Raw genomic sequence first — 19,552 nt, 5'->3', positions numbered from 1 at the left:
GCAGAAAGTTATGGATGTTGGGGATGACTTTTTATGTTTTTTTTTATATAATAATATAACATGCAACATCCCTATGAGTCCTGCAGGTCTTAACACTGTAATTCTGTAGGGATGTGATAGGAATGTCAGCCTTACTGGACTTAGTATTGTTTTCCACTTCCTTTTCTACCACCTAGCCTAAATTATAATACATAGTAATGGAATGAAAAAGTAATGCCATCTTAAGAAAGTCATTTAGGGCTCTGGGAATGTGGCTTCATGGTACAGTGATTGCTTAGAATGCATGAAACCCTGGGTTCAATTCCTCAGTACCACATAAACAGAAAAGGAAGTGGTGCTGTGCCTCAAGTGGTAGAGTGCAAGCGTTAAGCAAAATAAAAAGAGAAAAATCTGAGGAAGAGTTCCCTGGCACTGAGTTCAAGCCCCAGGACTGGCAAAAATGCATTTACCTAGTAACTGCCAAATAAAGGACCTATATTTGAATATATATTTGCTCCTTCCAATTATGACTTAACAATCGTTCTTAATTTATGTACTTTACCTATATTAGAAGGCTGTGTTGATTAAAAAAAAAGGTTTTGTTAGTAAGTCACGGCAATTAATGTCAGGAATGTGCTCAGATAGGTGAATATTAATCCTGGAAATTCAAAGATTCCAGGTTTTTGAGTGGTCACTGGTAATCACAATGTGTAGGGTAGTCTAAGTGAGAATTATAAATCTTTTTGGTCAGTTTTGGCACCAAAAAGGCACCAGCTAATTAATAGTTGTGATAGAAGTGAAGGAATAAACCCAGATGGAAGAAATAAATGATAATTGTTACGTTTTTTAAAAAAGAGGTAGCTGAGTAAGAACAGCACCATGCACGTGGTATTCAGGAAAGGAATAAGTTTATTCTTCGTTCCGGATGGCACCACGCCATCTTGGTCCTCCACGTGTTGGGGAAAGGCCTGGGAAAGAGAGCTGGGAGATGTGGGAAAGAGAAAGAGCTGGAAAGGGAGAGAGCTGGGAAAGAGAAAAGAGCTAGAAAAGAGACAAAAGTGCTAAAAAAGAGAGCATCTGGGAAAGAGGTAGGAAAGAGAGAGCTAGGAAAGAGAAGGAAAGAGCTGAGAAAGAGCTAGAAAAGAGCAGAGAGAGGGCGTCTGGGCTTGGACTAGGCCTTATCTAGGGTATGGGCGCAGAATGGTGTGGCCACATCAAATTCAGATGTGACCTCAGTGGATGCAGTTGTGACTTCTTCCAGGTGTCCCAGTGGCCTAGGTAATGCAGGTACTGGGTAGAGACTTTGCTGAGAGGAGGGTGGAGTGTGTTAGCCATCCAGGAGTGGACCTTACAATAATAATAACAAAATTATACCAGAAACTGTTCTAGGGAACCATATTTGGTTATTGAAGAACTAGTTATCAACCAAGTTTATTCCTCATTACCTTTAGCATTCTATATCATTTAGGCTAATTCTTAATCTCTGTGTGATAAATTGTATGTCATTCTATGTTGTTCTTTCCTATCTGATCTCCATTGCTTTATAAAAATATCAGGCTTTCTATATTTCTATACTAACAATTATTTATACTAAGTCCACCGCCGCAGACATTACAGGATGCTAAATTAAGAGTCCAATAGCTCATGAGTCATTAATGTAACAGCATGGAAAAGGAAGACATATTAATTGCTGAAATGTCATCATTTGATTCAAATTTTCATTATTTGTCTACAATGTCATTAAGTGCACATAAATGCAAATATGAGCTGGGTGCTGGTGGCTCACGCCTGTCATCCTAGCTACTCAAGAGGTTGAGACCAGAGGATTGTGGTTCAAAGCTAACCTGGTCAGGAAAGTACATGAGAAACTTATCTTCAATTAGCCACCAGAAACCAGGAAGTGGTGCTGTATCTAAAGTGTTAGAGCACTCAATTTGAGCTCAAGAGCTGAGGAACAGGGCCCAGGATCAGAGTTCAAGCCCCACGACCAACAAAAAAGTCAAATATAATTTTAGTTTCCCCAAAAGGAACTACGAAGTCACTAGTAATCTTCCCAAGCAAAAAAAATTTCCAATATGATTCAGTGCACCTATTTTGCTGAATTATTTAAGTTATGGCTTATTTGCTGGATGTATTCTCTTCTTTTAAAAATTGTCAAATATTACCTATATAATAAACTTCATCTAATATTTCTTGGTTCAAAAGAGAAGTCCATACAGTTGATGTCACTTAGCTTTCTTACTATCTCAGTTCAAAGCCAACCTAGGCAGGAGAATCTGTCAAATTCTTATCTCTAATTAAACACCAAAAAATCCGGAAGTGGACTTTTGGCTCAAGCAGTAGTGTACTAGATTTGGGAGCAGGTGGGCAGGAAAGACAAATGTTCAGGGACAGGGTCCAGCCTCTGAGTTCAAGCCCCAGAAGTGGCACAAACTAAACAAACAAACATGAAACAAAAAAAAACCCCACATATTTCTTTGGACCATCCTTAAAACACTGGTTTGAAAAGAGGCTCCTTTTGCTGATCATACTCACTGGATCCTGCTTTTTGGAATCCTTATTGATATGGCGAACTCAGGACCAGAATAAAGGATGGATATCTGACTTTTACAACAAGAGAATCATCTGAGGAGTAAAATATCCATGCATAAGACATTTTAAAACTTCCGTGTCTTTGTTTCTTTGTAGTAGAACATTGTACAACAATGTTATTTCCATTTTTTTCTATGCTGGCCTTCAAATTTCATATTGTTTCCTTTTGTAATATTCTCAACTAGAAGTTTACAGAAAGTTTTATGAGTAATGAGCACACTCGAAAAAGTCAGGGACAGGGTTTCCTTCAAGCCTTGGATTATTTTCTTGTACAGTAAAAATGAGAGCACAAATTAACTTGAACTTTGTCATTTCTCTATGTTCAATTTCTCTCCTGGATTCAGTTTCTACTTCCTGTAAAAGTTCCTTCCAATTACTTCCAGTAACAATCTACGGTGCTGCTCCAGGCAAAATGAATGTTTTCTGGCTTCATTGAAATAGCACAAAGACATCTTTGGGCATGAGGTAACATGTGTTTCAGAGACAACTTAGTAATGAGAAAATATGGAATTTACATGGCTTATAAAACATTATCCATGTACATATGGCCATATAAGACTATGTTAAGTGAAATGAGCCCCAAAATAGGGACACAACTTGTTTTTTTTTTCTTTTTTATTATTGTTTTGAATGTATCTAACATGAATTACGTGATTTTTTTTTGTTTCTCTTCTATTTTCTTCCTCCATTGTATAACTACTGTTTGATATCGGTGAATTGCATCATGCATATACATTTTTCTAATGAGGGGAGGGGAAGGGAAATAAAATGGTGAAACAAGGATACAGTATGACCTCTTGTAACAATGAGATGAACAAGACATTATGTTGAAAACGAACTTTACAACTTGGGGATAGGATTGGGGAGTTGGGATGGTGGGGAGAAAAGGGATGGCAGGGGAAAGAAAAAAGAGGAGGTAACAATGCTCCTTAGATAATGTAGTCATTAACTTACTTATGTAACTCTAACCCCTCTGTCCACCATTTTCACAATAAAAAATATGAAAAATAAAACATTACCCTGGAGTACATTAAATTCAAATTTCCTAAGTGCTCTGTAAATTAAGACCAATTTTAAGTGGGAAGAAGGTTCTCAGAAACATTTTTTGGTCAGTGTTTGTGTTGTGCATTATTACCCAAGTGTACATAAGTTAACAGAAGGAGAAACAATAGGTATAGGAGAAAGAGAAGTTCTGTATTTAAGTATAATGGTTCAATACTCTATAGAAGACTCTGCAAATAAGACAACGTTGAAATAATAAAGCCAAGGCCAGTATGTAGATCTATGGGAGTGACATAGAGAAAGCATTACTACTAAGTGGAACATGAAGGATGAGACCACTCTCTTTCTTCTACTAGCTCTAAATCATGATAGGTAATCATGCAAATTTGTAAAAAGTAGAATGGAAGAATAATTCTGGTTCCAAGCAAGTCAGATAAAAGATCATGGACTTAACTGGAAAAAAGTCCATGTTGAGAAAGCAGGAATTATACTAGCAATAAAGTGGTGGCTAAAATCACATTTCTTTTTTTTTTCTTTTCTTTCTTTTTTTTTTTTTTTTTTGATGGTAGTCAGGCCTGAACTCCGGGCCTGGGCACTGTCCCTCTATTCTTCAGCTCAAAACTTTTTCTCTACCTTTGAGCCCCACACCACTTCCAGTTTTCTTGTGGGTAATGAGAGATAAATGCCTCAGAAAGTTCCCTACTGATGCTGGATTTGAACTGCAATCCTCAGATCTCAGCCTAATTAGCTACGATTACAGGTGTGAGCCACTTGAACCCTGCTTAGGATCACATTTCTAACAGTGTACACTCAGTATATGTAATGTGTATGTTCATTTATCTTTATATGAACTCGAGTTAAAAATCTGGGCTACAGCTTAGATTTTACACTCACAAAAATGGTTGTAGTTCAAAAGTTGATACCCCTGGAGAAATGAAACTTAAGAATGCAAAGGAGTCTGGGAAGTTCAGTTTGCATCCAGCTTGGGCAAACAGTCTTTGAAACACTATAATTAACCAGCCAAAAGATGCATTAGAAGAATGGCTCAAGGGGCTGGGAAGGTGGCTCAGTGGTAAAGCGCTTGCCTTGCATGCATAAGGCCCTGGGTTCAATCCTCAGCACCACATAAGCAAAAAGAAAAAAACTGGAAGTGGCGCTGTGGCTTAAGTGGTAGGGCGCTAGCCTTGAGCTGAAGAGCTGAGGGATAGCACCCAAGCCCAGAGTTCAGGCCCAACGACCGGACCAAAAAAAAAAAAAAGAAGAAGAAGAAGAATGGCTCAAGTGATGGAATACTAGTTATGAGCAAGATTGCTGAAGAAGAGCTTGAGGTTTTTGCATACATATATACATACAAATACGCACATACATACAGAGGCATTTATATGATCAAACACACATATGGAACAACTCTCAGATTCTGTACAAAAGTTAGAAAATATGCCCTGAGTAAGACTAAAATCAAGTGATAACTTTTAATATTAGAAAGTCTTCAAGTGAAATTTCCCCAAAAGCTTGAGAATGTTATGTAGGTGGGAACAAAAATAGTAAGAAAGTCAAGTCATCATTAATAAAGGGATAAAGGGATCAGATCCAGGAAGGAATAAATCAGAGACCCCTTCACGTGCATCTGAAAATGTTCATATTCTTTTTCATATATTAGAACATCTTTGAAAATAGTACATGAACAGTCTGAGCCATCAGTCTAGTGTAAAATATTATTGGAGAAGTTCAGAATTGCTAGTCTGTATGTAGATTAATAAACTGACAAACTATGGTAGGACAATGTGATACAAGCCAGGAATTCTATTACTCAGACTTAAACAGGTAAATAGAGAGTGGAATGACATAGTGATAATTTCACTAGACTAGGTAGTATAATTTTGTCTCAATAAAACAAACCAAGAAAGGAATAAAAAATAAGTCAGAAAGGAACACACAGTTGGAAGTTTGGGCTAATTTTGTCATGTTTTGAGAAGTCAAGTTTCCTATTGAACTGCAACTCATATATAATCCTCAGTTGTGTTTAAATATCGTCTTCATTACAGAACATTACTAGATGCAAAAGAGCTCATGATTCCCAACCAAGAATTTGAAAAAGCAATAATCATTCTGTTAGATTCCAAAGAAATGATGAAGGATTACAAAAGCTTAAGCCTAGAGAAATAGGAAAGTTCATTTAATGTAGGACTTTGTAGACCTGGCTAAATAAGAATTTAGAGTTAAAATAAATATTTTTGTTTGTAATTTAGTATTCTATAGGATACTATAAAATTGTTTTTAAGTAGAAGATTTAATTTACAAATTCACAAATGATTCTGGCACTCTATTTGCCTAAAATATTCTTTCAAGTGAGGTATAATTAGAACTTAGTTAATAGTTAATTTCAACAGTTCATAAGTAACATGATAATGTGAATAATCTAGATAAAGTTGCCAACAAATTGATGCTATTAAATTATGAATTTAGCAAAAGAGCAATTTTTTGAGACTTTGATGTTACATGTTATGAAGAGAGTAATTGTGTGACATCTTTTTTTCTACAATACATAACACAGGAAGAAATTTCCTTAATTATGTACCTCTGTATACAATGAGAAAAATGATAGGCTTAGGGTCTGTTTTTATTTTGTTTTTGTTGTTTGGTTTGTCCTAGGACTTAACTTCTAGGCCTGGGCACTGTCCCTGAGCCTGTTTTTGCTCAAGGCTACTGCTCTACCACTTGAACCTCAGTGCCACTTGTGTCAGGCTTTTCGTGAGCAGTTTATTGGTGGTAAGAATCTAATGAAACTTCCTTCCTGGGTGGGATTTGAACCAGAGTCTTCAGATCTTAATATTCAGACATTCAGATCTCCTGAATATCTATGATAGATAAATTATATAACTATAAATAATATTTGCAAGTGTTCTGATCTCAAGAATAACACTGGGTGGAAAATGATGCAGCAAAGTTTAGTGTAGGGTTCTTTCCACAATACGAAGGGCATTATATTAGCAGAAGTTTAGTATTTTTTCACAATAGTTATATGCTTGTCATGTTGTGAATTTAAGGAATTTTAAGGTGCACATTACAAGTTGGAAATTGTTGAGCTAGGATGACTTTATGGCATAAAACTTGGGATTGATGGCCATAGAAATAATGGCTTACTTTGCTGAACAAATGTTTACTCTAGAGGAATTAATATAGATACTTCATAGTTTTACCTTCTACCATACTGTGGCTATTTTTTCTCTTGAATTTAAATATGTAACGCCACATTGAAAACTGCACCTATTGCAAAATTAAATAAAATGCAAACAGGTACTGTTTTGAATGTCTCTAATATGGCATGTTCAGAATTTGAAAATGAGTAGTTAGTAATAATAGGAATGTTGAAGAACACATATACTCTGCCCTCTTAAACAATTATTCAGTTTGAAACGTTAGGAATTTCCATAGAATTGAACTATTTCTGTTTTAGTATGAGACAATAGTAAAATAATGTTTTTTTCAAAATAATGGCAAGTATATTCTGAAAATATTGTATAGTTTCATAATATTCAAGATGATGACCCTCTGATAAAGGGGTAATTAATTCAAATTAGTAGCCAAAATGTTCATTTCTTAAAAAAGTAATACACATAGAATAATATTTACTATACCAATACAGTGAAATTATATTTTATGCAGCTCATTTTTAATTTAATTTTATTATCAAGGTGATATATATAAGGGGTTGCAGTAATTGTAAGGTAGTGAATGCATAACATGTTGAACATTTTACCCGCTCCCTCATTTTTCTCACAGTTTTCCTTCAGCCCTATACCACTCATAAGTTGTAATGTAAAATTCCAACATGTTGTTTTTGAGTATTGCTATTGCATTGGTTTGCCCTTTGTTCTTTGTCTTGCCATTTCGTTGTGCCTCTTCCCTTGCCAAATTAAGATAAATGTATATACAATACACAGGATACTGAAATCAAATATAACAGGGGATAAACCAAAGAGAAAACACAAAAGAAAAAAGAAATCACATAGTACATTAAAAACAACAACCAGAAACAGAAAATTCTGTTCCCATATCCAGGAGGTCATTTTGCTCATCATCATCTTATATGGTCATACAAACATAGTTATTGAGCAATTCTGCTCAACTGCTAGGACTATCCTAGACATTTCCAACTAAATTACAAATGAGGAAACCACGGAATCTGTTTCTTTGTGTCTTGTTTATTTTACTTCGTAGGATTTTTCCAAGTCTTTCCAGTTCCATATGAATTTGAAGTATAGAATGCCATTGTGCATACATAAACCACATTTTGTCAATTCATTCATCTACTGAGTGGCATATTGGTTTAATCACCTTTGACCCTAGATAAATATTTAATTTTTCCTATAACCAAAAATGCACTCTGACCTATCATTAATGTTAGGAATGAGAGGTTAAAAATCATAGACACTAAGTATGAATTAAAGACTCTCCATTTTGTGAATAGTATTGGTTTAAAAAGACATGAAGGGCTGGGAAGGTGGCTTAGTGATAGAGCCTTGCCTTTCATGCATGAGGCCCTGGGTTCGATTCCTCAGCACCACAAAAGCAAAAAGAAAAAAAGCTGGAAGTGACACTGTGGCTCAAGTGATAGAGTGCTAGAATTGAGCTGAAGTGCTGAGGGACAGTGCCAAGAGTTCAGGCCCCACTACCGGACCCCTCCCCCCAAAAAAAGACATCAATACTACCAATTTTTTTCAAAATTTCTTATGATACTGAGGATTCAATTATAAACTATTAACACTTGAAAATAACTCATTTTCATGGGAGTAGAATACAAAGCACAAGATTAATCCTAATCATTTTAAAAGACCTTTATTTATACTACAAATTCATTTTTATAACTATAAATAATCTAAAAATAACTGAAGCACAGTTAGACAAAAAATAATTTAACTGCATCATCTACATTCAAAGGACTGTGCTAATAGAAAACAAAATTATATTAATAATTGGGTTACCCAATTCACTTACATTCTTTTATTCTATTTCTTTTAGTTTCATAAAAACTGGCTTTTCATAAAATGATGCATAAAAAGCCTGTATACCCACTTATATTTTCAGATCTTAACAATATTTATTTCAGAAATGTCTTTAGCTGTATAGTCAATGAACTAAAATAATAGTAAAATATTTAAATGGTTTTTCAGAAATTGCAAGACTCGGTCTGGGATGTTATTTATATTGGAAAACATATTCAAAAAGCCTTATTTGTTAAAGTTGTGCTATTACTCCCACAAAAGAACTATTAATGAAGAAACCTTTGTATGTACAAACTTCAAATGCATCCACAATCTGGAGGTGACACATGTTTTTGTTTGTTTTTTTGAAATATATATCTAACAAGCATAGCCACAATACAGATTTTCAGTCAATATGATGGGATATTCAAACCTAAAAAATACGGGGTTTATTATCTTAGTGTGAATAGATACAATCTTACAAATAAAGCTATTTTCAACAGAAATCCAGAAAGAGTTTATCCACCTTGAGTTTCACAGAAATAACCAGAGAGTAATAACTATTTGTTCAAGTCGGTCAAAATCACTCCATGAGTATTTCTTAAAAATATAACCAATTTAAGAGGTCAAATACATATTTTGAACTGACAGTCATCTTACACCAATAACTTACTACCCAATTATATGTGTATCTTTTTACCTAACATATACTAAGCGCTGAAAATGATCTCTGTTATCTAACTTAATGTTGTAAATGCTTTGATTATGATGATGTTATTAACAAATAAAATGTACAGAAGGATGGTTCAACTGAAATGACAGGACAGAACACTGATAAATAAAAACATTTCAACACATCTCTTTTCAGTCTCACCCTGTTCATATTGGCAAGCAACATTGCAACAGCACACACACACACACACACACACACACACACTTAAACACACATGTGTGCACATGTACACATATACACGCATGCCAAATTCAGGGTTTATTGTACAAAGAAGTTCAAATAAAGTAGTAGTGATTAGGAAAAATGATAATTTGCCTTATTACAAAATAATACATATTCCAGTCACCAGGGTTGTTACATTTTACCTGCCCCACCACATGTGACCACTTATTTTATTTTAGGTAATTAATTAATTCATTCCTTCATTAGTTAAATACTACTACTAGAGCTTGAACTCAGGGCTTAGCTCTGTCCCAGAATTTGTTATTTTTTTGTTTTAGTTTTCTCAAGGCTAGCATTTTACTGCTTGTAAGACAGCTCCATTTCTAGCTTTTGCTGGTTACTTTCAAACCAGAATCTAATGGACTATTTTTCTTGGTCTGGTTTCAAACCACAATCATCAGATTTTGTCCTTCTGATTAGCTAGGTATAAAGACATGAGCCACCAGTGTGGCTCCTACTTTTTCCTATACTTATCTATTGCACATACTTAAATAGCAATTTAATATTGAGAGTATAGAAGCAAGATGTACAGTGATTATATTGTTCTGTCAGAAATTCAAGTTAGTAATGTAAATTTCTTCTTAAGATCATACACAAAAAAATACTTAAGAAGAAATCTGATGATTTGTGTGTATGTGTGTGTGTGTGTGTGTGTGTGTGTGTGCTGCAATATGTTTCACATATAAGCACTGTGCACGGGTGTCCAGCCATTCAGATTTACTGCATGAATATCTGCCTTGAGCTACTAACACATGGACAATGTCTAAGTGTCCACTCTAGGCTTCCCGATGAAGAGGGGTATACTCATCCTCATCCTTAGTATTCATATGAGTGGCCTTTTTGGCAAGTAGTATCCGCACTGTATTAAGCTACAAGAAAAGAACTCTACCACTTAGCCACCTTCCAAGACCAAGGATTAAGATTTTGTCTGTAATTTGGTCAGAGCTATGTCTCTTTATGTAGGCGACTAAAAATGTATGTACTAATTTCAAGTAAATACATAAATTCTATTTCCATCTCTTTTAACAAATAAAAAATAAAATGGTTTGTTTTGTAAATAGATCAGAAGCATTGATTTTGTGTCTAGATAGGTCATTGCACATCTGTATCTCTCTTCCTCTCTCTCTTTCATGATTCTCATAGACAATATGGTTGCTCCATAATTGTCCTAATTTATTTTGCTTTTATATTTTTGGCTGCATCATTTCACTTTCTGCTCTACCATTTCCCAAATCAGCACCACATAAACAGAACCACAGAAGTGATTCTGTGGCTCAAGTGGTAGAGTGCTTGCCTTGATTTGAAGAGCTCAAGAACAGTGCCGAAGCCCATAGTTCAGGCCCCACAACTAATTTTTTTAAAAAATAATCTAAATCCTTGATAATTATAAGAACAAAAATGACTGAAATCAGTTGAATCACACTTTTCCTGTACAATGAAAGAACAGGTCCAGGCTAGGAAAGCAGCTAGAGATGGCAGGCAGATTGTATTTGTGAAAAACCTTTGTGGAAAATGGTATCGAGGATTACTTACTGGTGATCCACTTGCACTGGAAGCATGATGCTGAACTATTGCTTGCTGATTCTGAACTATTGCTTTGATCATTATATTCTCCAAGAAGAAAAATGAAATTTAATTGATATCAAAGGAATACTAATACATTTTGACTTATTAAGCATCTTCAATCACCAAAATCACTTGAGGACAATAGATAGGCCTACTTTTTTAGATGAAACCAAGTGTCTTTAAAAAAAAGCAATTTAAATAGTCATGCAAAGGACTTCTATTTTACTACTGTATTATACATTTTTTTCTAATGTTGGGTACCAATAAATAATGGAACTATTAGAAAGCTCTTAAAGCTCATATATTGAATAGTAAGTTCTCTTGCACTATATCATGGTATTTCCCAAATCATTTACGTAGAAGGCGTTGTTTATTATTTTCTCCTTCCTAGAATAAGCTGCACATGAAGACACCACTGGTCCATATTTTCAGTCTGTGCATTTGAATACGGAGGAAAATCTTTCCTCTGCTCTCTATCAATTCACTAATCTCCAGTTAGAATAATTTAGAATAGTAAAAATGGAAAATAGAAAATAAATCATAGTGAAAAAACATATGCAGAAAATTCACCAGATTCTTCTGACCAGTTCAACCAATGTGAACTATTGGGGAAATACATGGACACCTCATTCCCACTGGTACTCAAAGTCTCTGGTTAGGCAATTCTGATAAAGACAAGGAACAAGATAAAAACGTGAGGAATGGTATCAATTGCAAGAAAATAATGGAGAAGAATCCATGCAAATTTCTTCTTTGGTATGCTGAAATTAATCGGCTTACTACAGTGCCGAGACTACTTTCCAAAAAGGCCACTCATATGTATACTAGGGATGAGGTAAGTATACCCCTCTTCATCGGGAAGCCTAGAGTGGACATTTAGACATTGTCCATGAGTTGGTAGCTCAAGGCAGATGTTCATGCAATAACTCTGAATGGCTTGGCACCCCTGCACAGTGCTTATATGTGGATAACACCAGAATGGATTCTTTCTTACTTCATCATGATGCAGATACCAATCCCCAAACTAAACGTCTCTTGACACCCTTGCTTCTTGCTGCTGGAAATAGAAATAGCAAAGATATGCTGTATCTCCTTCTGTTGAACCATAATATCAAACGGGGCCTGAAGAACAACTTGGAAGAAACTGCATTTGATATTACCAAAAGGATAAGAATGTATCACTACCTACTTGAAGTTGTGGATGGCTGTACAAATTGTTCTCCTATGTAGAAATGGTTTGGTTAAGTTTCTTAAATTTCAAATGTGCCAGTCCATCCTTTGTGTCCCTACAAAATATTTTCATATACAAAGCAGCAGCAATATCTTAATTTAAAAATTGATGGATTCCGTAGTATTCTTCCACGTGAATTGCCTGACTTTGATGTCAAAATATATTCAAGACTTGTTTGTGTGCATCTATAATGATTTTTGCAGAGTTTGTGATTTTTTTTTAATTTTAACTTATCGGTTGAAATGAATAGTATAGAAACTAAAGATATTCCTGATGCTTGTCTAAAAAAAGTATCTATGTTTGTATAAAGTGCATAATCTATTTCATTGTCTTCTAGATATAGTACTTTGGAGTCTACATTGTTTTATAATATATAGGTTAATTAATAAATGTGTCCTTTCAGATTACATTCCATATAGAAAAAGTTTAAGATTCCTTTTCCTAAGGTCCTTATATTCTTTTATTTCTTTTTTAATTTTTTAATTTTTATTTTTTTATTTTTTAAAAAATTACGATTTTTTTAATTGTGAAAATACCATACAAAGGGGTTACAATTACTTGGGCAAGATAATGAGTACATTTCTTATCACGAATTGTTGCCTCCTCCTATGTTTCCCCTTCCCATCCCTTCCTATCTCGCACCCTCAACCCCTCACCTCCACCTATTCTCCCCCTACCACCTACGCTTGCCTACCCTCTACCAGGCCAAAGTTGTAAAGTTCATTTTTCAACATAAAGACTTGTACATATCGTTGTTGCAAGGGTCCACCTGTATCCCTATTTAAATGATTTGTTTTTTCGCTTCCCTTCCACAAATTATCCCAACATCAAATACAGTGAAAGCAGGGGTTAGACCGTGGGGTAAGGACATACAAAGCAACAAACAAATCATCTTATAAATGTGTTAGAAACAACCACATGAAAGAAAAAAAAATTTTTATTCCCCGTCCCATCCCTTCCCATCCTCTCCCCTCCCTCCCCTCCTATCCTCCCCCCCCACCCCTGGCCACCAAAGTTGTAAAGTTAGTTTTCAAAATAACAACTTGTACTTCTCATTGTTGCAACGGGTCTACCTGTATCCTTATTTAAACGATTTGTTTTTCAACTTCCCCTCCACAAATTACACCGACATCAAATACAGTGAAAGCAGGGGTTATACTGTGGGGGAGGGACATACAAAGCAACAAAGAAATAATCTTATAAATGCATTAGAAACAATCGCATGAAAGAAAAAAACAATCGAATACATATCTTAGGGTTCATTTCCCTAATATCACCTTATCTGATCTTTTCTGCTTGACTTAGACATGTGCTAGATATTGCAAATAAGGAAAACCATGGGGCCTATGTTTCGTTGGGCTGGGCTTACTTCACTTAATATAATTTTTTCTACTTCACTTAATATAATTTTTTCCAAGTCTTTCCATTTCCTAACAAATGGGGCAATGTCATTCTTTCTGATGGAGGTATAGAATTCCATTGTGTATATATACCACATTTTCTTGATCTATTCATCTACTGAGGGGCATCTGGGTTAGTTCCATAAGTTAGTTATAGTAAATAATGCTGCAATAAACATAGTTGTGCTGGTAGCTTTAGTGTGGTCTTGTTTGTAAACATTTGGGTAAATGCCCAAAAGTGGGATTGCTGGGTCATAGGGGAGCTCAATGAGGAGTCTTTTGAGGAACTTCCATACTACTTTCCAAAGTGGTTGAACAAGTTTAGACTCCCACCAACATACCCTCCAGCATCTGTTGTTTTTAGAGTTCTTGATTTTTGCCATTCTAACTGGGGTGAGGTGGTATCTTAATGTGGTTTTGATTTGCATTTCTTTTATGGCTAGGGAGGTTTAGCATTTCTTCATGTGTCTATTGGCCATCCTTCTTTCTTCTTCAGAGAAGTTTCTCTTTAAGTCTTTAGACTACTTATTAATTGGGCAGTTGTTTCTTTGACGATTTGTTGGGTGGTTTGATTTTTTGAATTCCAAGTATATGTTAGATATGAGACCTTTGTCCATTGATTGGCTAGTGAAGATCTTCTCCCAATCTGTGGGATTTCTTTTGATCTTGCTAGCTATGTCCTTTGCCATGCAGAAGCTCTGCAACTTCACGCAATCCCATTTGTCCAAACTTTCTTTGATTTGTTGTCTTTCGGGGTCTCTATTAAGAAAATTTCGGCCTGCGCCAAGGAGACCTAGAGTTTCTCCTATTCCATCCTGTAATGTTTTCAGAGTGTCTGCTTTGTCTCCAAGGTCTTTGATCCATTTGGAGTTGCTTCTGGTGCAGGGTGACATATAAGGATCTAGGTTTAATTTTTTAGAAGTAGTTAACCAATTTTGCTAGCACTATTTACTGAAAAGGCTGTCTTTCTTCCATTCTATTTTTTTAGCTCCCTTATAGAAGATTAGATGGCTATAGGTCTGTAGGTTCATTTCTGGCTGTTCAATTCTATTCCATTGGTCCTGAATTCTGTTCTTGTGCCACTACCATGCTGTTTTGATTACTATGGCTTTATAGTATAGTTTGAAATTTAGTTTTGATATTCCTCCAGCAGTGTTCTTTCTGTTCAGGAGCGTTTTTGCTATTTGGGGTCTTTTATTGTTCCATATGAATTTTTGGATTGCCTCTTCTATTTCCTTGAAGAATGAGGTTGGAATTTTGATAGGTATCGCATTGAATTTGTAGATAGCCTTGGGAAGTATTGCCATTTTCACAATGTTGATCTTTCCAAATTCAGGAGCATGGGAGTTTTTCCCATTTTCTAAGTTCTGTTTTGATTTCCTTTTTCAAGCTTTTACAGTTTTGATCATAAAGGTCCTTCACTTCTTTGGTTAAGTTAATTCCTAGGTATTTTATTTTTTGTGGGGCTATTACAAATGGAGTTGTTTTCCTAATTTCAGCCACACTTTTCTCATTGTTGGCATACAGAAAAGCCATTGATTTTGGGGGTTAATTTTATACCCCGCTACTTTGCCAAAGTTTTGAATCAACTTGAGTATTTGGGAGTGGAGTCTATGGGATTCTTTAAATACAGGATCAGGTCATCTGCAAAGAGGGGGAGTTTAATTTCTTTTTTCCCTATTTGTATCACCTTTATGTTTGCATCTTGTCTTATTGCTGTAGATAGGAATTCTAATACTAGATTGAAGAGAAGTGGTGATAGTGGACATCCTTGTCTTGTTCCTGAGTTAAGAGGAAATGGCTTTAGTTTTTCACCATTAAGTATAATGCTGGCTGTAGGTTTGTCATATACAGCCTTTATTCTATTGAGGAATGTTCCATAATTCCTAAGTTTTCCAGAACCTTCAACATAAAGGGGTGTTGGATCTTGTCAAATACTTTTTCTCCATATATTGAGATAACCATGTGGTTCTTATCCTTGCTCCTATTGATGTGATGAATTATATTAATTGATTTGTGAATATTGACCCAGCTTTGCATCCCTGAAATTAATCCTGTTTGATTGTGGTGTATGATTTTCTGGATACATTGTTGAAGATGATTGGCCAAAATTTTGTTGAGAAGTTTTGCATCAATGTTCCTCAAAGAAATGGGTCTATAGTTCTCTTTCTTTGATTATTCCCTGCCTGATTTTGGAATGAGAGTTATGATGGCTTTATAGAATGTGTACGGTAGTGAACTTTCTCGTTCAATTTCATTGAAGGTTTGGAGTAGAATTGCTGTGAGCTCTGCTTTTAATGGTCTTGTAGAATTCTGCTGTAAACCATCTGGACCTGGACTTTTCTTATATGGGAGTTCTCTTATTGCTGTTTCTATTTCAATGCTTGATATGAGCCTGTTAAGATGGTTTAACTCATCTTGCTTTAGTATTGGCATGTCAATATTTGCTAGGAAAAGGTCCATTTCTACCAAGTTCTCAAACGTATTAGCATAATGTTTTGAGAAGTATTCCCTTATAATGTTCTGAATCTTGGTTGTTTCTGTGGTGTTGTTTCCATTCTCATTTCTGAGTTTATTTATTTGGGTGTGTTCTCTTCTTTTTCTGATAAGATTTGTGAAGGACCTGTCAATTTTATTAATTTTTTCAAACAACGAACTCTTTGTTTTTTTGATTTTTTCCAATAGTTTTTTTTTGCATTCTAATTCATTTAATATTGATTTAATTTTAATTAAAATTAATTAATTAATTAAAATAATTATTTCTTTCCATCTATTATATTGGGATATATCTTGCTGCTCTTTTTCAAGGAGGTTCAGATATCTCATTAAATTGTTGGTTTCAGATCTCTCCAATTTGTTGTTGTAGGAACTCAGAGGTATAAATGCCTCTGAGTATTGCCTTTGTTGTGTCCCAGATGAGATGGTAATTTGTGTGCTCATTTTTGTTGAATAGCATGAACATTTGGATTTCCTATGACCCACTCATGATTCAGCAGTGTGTTATTCAGCCTCCATGTGTCAGCCTCCATGTGTTACAGGACTTTCTTTGGTGGCTTTTGGTGTTGCGTTCTAATTTTATTCCCTTGTAGTCAGAGAGAATGCAAGGTATAACTTCAATGTTTCTGAATTTGGACAAGTTTGCATTGTGGCCTAAAATGTGGTCTATTTTAGAAAATGTTCCATGTGCTGCTGAGAAAAAACTTGTATTCTGATGCTGCTGGGAGAAATATTCGATAGATGTCTGTTAAATATACTTGATCAATGCAGTTGTTTAGATCTGCGGTTTCTCTGTTGAGTTTTTCCAAGTTGATCTTTCTAGTGGGGAGAGTGGTGTGTTAAAATCCCCAACAATTATTGTCTTTGGATCTCTGTGGGATTTGAGGGAAAGTAGTGTTTCTTGGATAAATTTGGGTGCTCCATTGTTTTACGAATAGATATTTAAAATTAATATGTAGCGACCTTCTTTACCTCTTCTTTATCTCTTCTCACTAATTTTAATCGGAAGTTTATTTTATCTGATATTAGGATTGCAACTCCTGCCTGTTTATGCGGGCCATTTGCTTGGTAGATTTTGTTCCTGCTTTTAACATTGAAAATGTTTTTGTGTTTACCAGCAAGATGTGACTCCTCAAGGCAACAGATAGAAGGATCTTGCTTTTTAGTCCTACTAGACAGTCTATGTCACTTAATTCGAGAATTAAGTCTGTTAATGTTGAGAGATAGGACTGAGAGGTATTTGGGAGTTCTGGCCATGTTATCTACCTTCTTGGGGTCTATGAAAACTGGGTTCTTCCTATCTTCTTGGATTCTCAGTTTGGGTGCATTTTCTTGGCCTTTATTGTGGTATTGTTGGTTTTATATGTGTAGGACATCTTTAAGAATCTTTTGTAGGGCTGGTTTTGTGGAGGTATATTGTTTCAATTTTTCTTGGCTATGGAAGGTTTTTATTTGACCTTCAGTTATAAAGGAGAGTTTAGCTGGGTACAGTATTCTTGGTTGATAGTTGTTTGTCTTTAGGGCATGGCATACATCATTCCAGGCTCTTCTTGCTTTGATTGACTCTGCTGAGAAATCTGAGGTGATTCTAATTGGTTTCCCTTTATAGGTGTTTAATCTTTTCTCTCCTCTGGATTATTCATTATCTGTTCTGTCCTGATTACCATGAGTGGGAGTTGAGATACCCGGACTTGCCATTTTTCTTGTGTTTTTCAGGTTTGTTCTGTCCATTTGGGAAGAATGAAACACCAGTTTTGTGCTAGAACACTAACTTAAGGCAAGTATCAACCAAAGTCTGTATTTGCACAGTCAATATTCTGCAAATACAATCTCGTTCAATGGATACATCTATTCACTGTCAAACAACTATATATTAATGGGCTACAAACCACAAATGCGAATTTGGCAAACCAGAAATTATTAGGTTTAGGGAGAGATGTGGGTAAAAAATAGGAATAGAGAGATGTGGGAAGGCACAGGGAGAATTAACTTAACTAACTCCTAATCTCAAAACAGGAAATAGGTTGAATAGGATGAAAGTAGAGGGAGAAAAAAAGAAAAAAGAGAAAGGGGAAAAAAAGAGATCAGAAAAAATAGAAAAGTAAAAATTAAAAATATTATGTAGATCCGAAAACGAAATATTGAGAGAAGAACATGCATATAATGCAGAAGGGGAGGGATATAAAGGAGATGTGAAAAACTTAAAAATAAAAATACTTAAAATATTATATAGGTATAAAGAGGTAGTACTGCTATCAAGGAATTTAAGTCTAAGAGGTTTTGAACTGAGTAATTTGTGGATTAAGTGTGGACACAATGGAGGATAAGGTCTAATAATCGACTATGGCTATATCTGAGGATGTGTAGAAAAATAATTAAGTCACATAAAAAAGAACGAAAGAGAAGAAAAGGTGAAAAGGATAAGAAAGAAAGAAAAAAAGATCAGAAGTTCAATAGAGCAAAACAAAAAAAAAAAATATTTAAAGAAGAAAAAAGAAAGAAAAACGCACACACAAATATACCCCTAAAAAAAAAAGTATAAGAGAAAAAAAAAGTTACTAGGATACACTTTTTTTCAAAAAAGTTAAAAATTAAAAAAAAGTTTTAGAAAATTTTTTTATAAAATGTACAAAAAAAAGAAAAAATATTTTGATTTTTTTGGGAGTGGTGGGAAAAATCCTGTATCTCCCTTGTGTCTGTAACCAGCCTCTTGTTGGAGTCTCTGATCTGCTTGTGGTGTTTGATTTTCCTGTGGCTTGGTTGGTTTCTTAAGTCAGTTTGTTTGAACAGGCCAAAAAATGCTCTGCTTTACCCAGGATTTTGAGATCTTCTTCTCAGGTTAGTTCAATGGGAGGGGGATCTGCTTTGATTATCACAAAAGAGGGAGATGGCTTTTTCTTCGTTCGGATATGCTGTGATGAGGCTAGGTTCTGGGTAGAGTTGAGGCTTTTCAGCAAACATTAGCTTTTCCCGGGGGCTAGCTTGTTAGAAACTCACGAGCCCAGGCTGGAACCACTCTCTGGGTTTATGTTTACTGAATTTCAATTGATTGTCAAGGATGCTTAAGGGAGGGGCAGCCTCTGGCTCTGATTACCCAGTGAAGAAAGCCATTCCTGGGGCTTGCGCCTGAGCTGGGTGACATTTCCCTGGGTGAAGCTGAGTCTGGCAGGTCAATTTAGGCTCTTGTGACCTGCTAAATGACTTTAGTTTTCTTACAAGGCCTTAGTTGGAGGTAGCAGCTCCACCGAGCTTTGTCAGTATCCAAGATGGAGATGTCCGGTTGTGGGGGGGAGGGGTGGCCTTCTCTCCTCTGTTCCCTGAGAAGGAGTGAGGACGTTAGGTTTCT

The sequence above is a fragment of the Dipodomys spectabilis genome, unplaced genomic scaffold (assembly GCF_019054845.1).
Source record: "Dipodomys spectabilis isolate Male_0828 unplaced genomic scaffold, ASM1905484v1 ptg000052l, whole genome shotgun sequence".
In the NCBI taxonomy this organism is placed as follows: Eukaryota; Metazoa; Chordata; class Mammalia; order Rodentia; family Heteromyidae; genus Dipodomys; species Dipodomys spectabilis.
The sequence above is the reverse complement of the archived record's forward strand: the minus strand, read 5'-3'. Positions refer to the sequence as shown.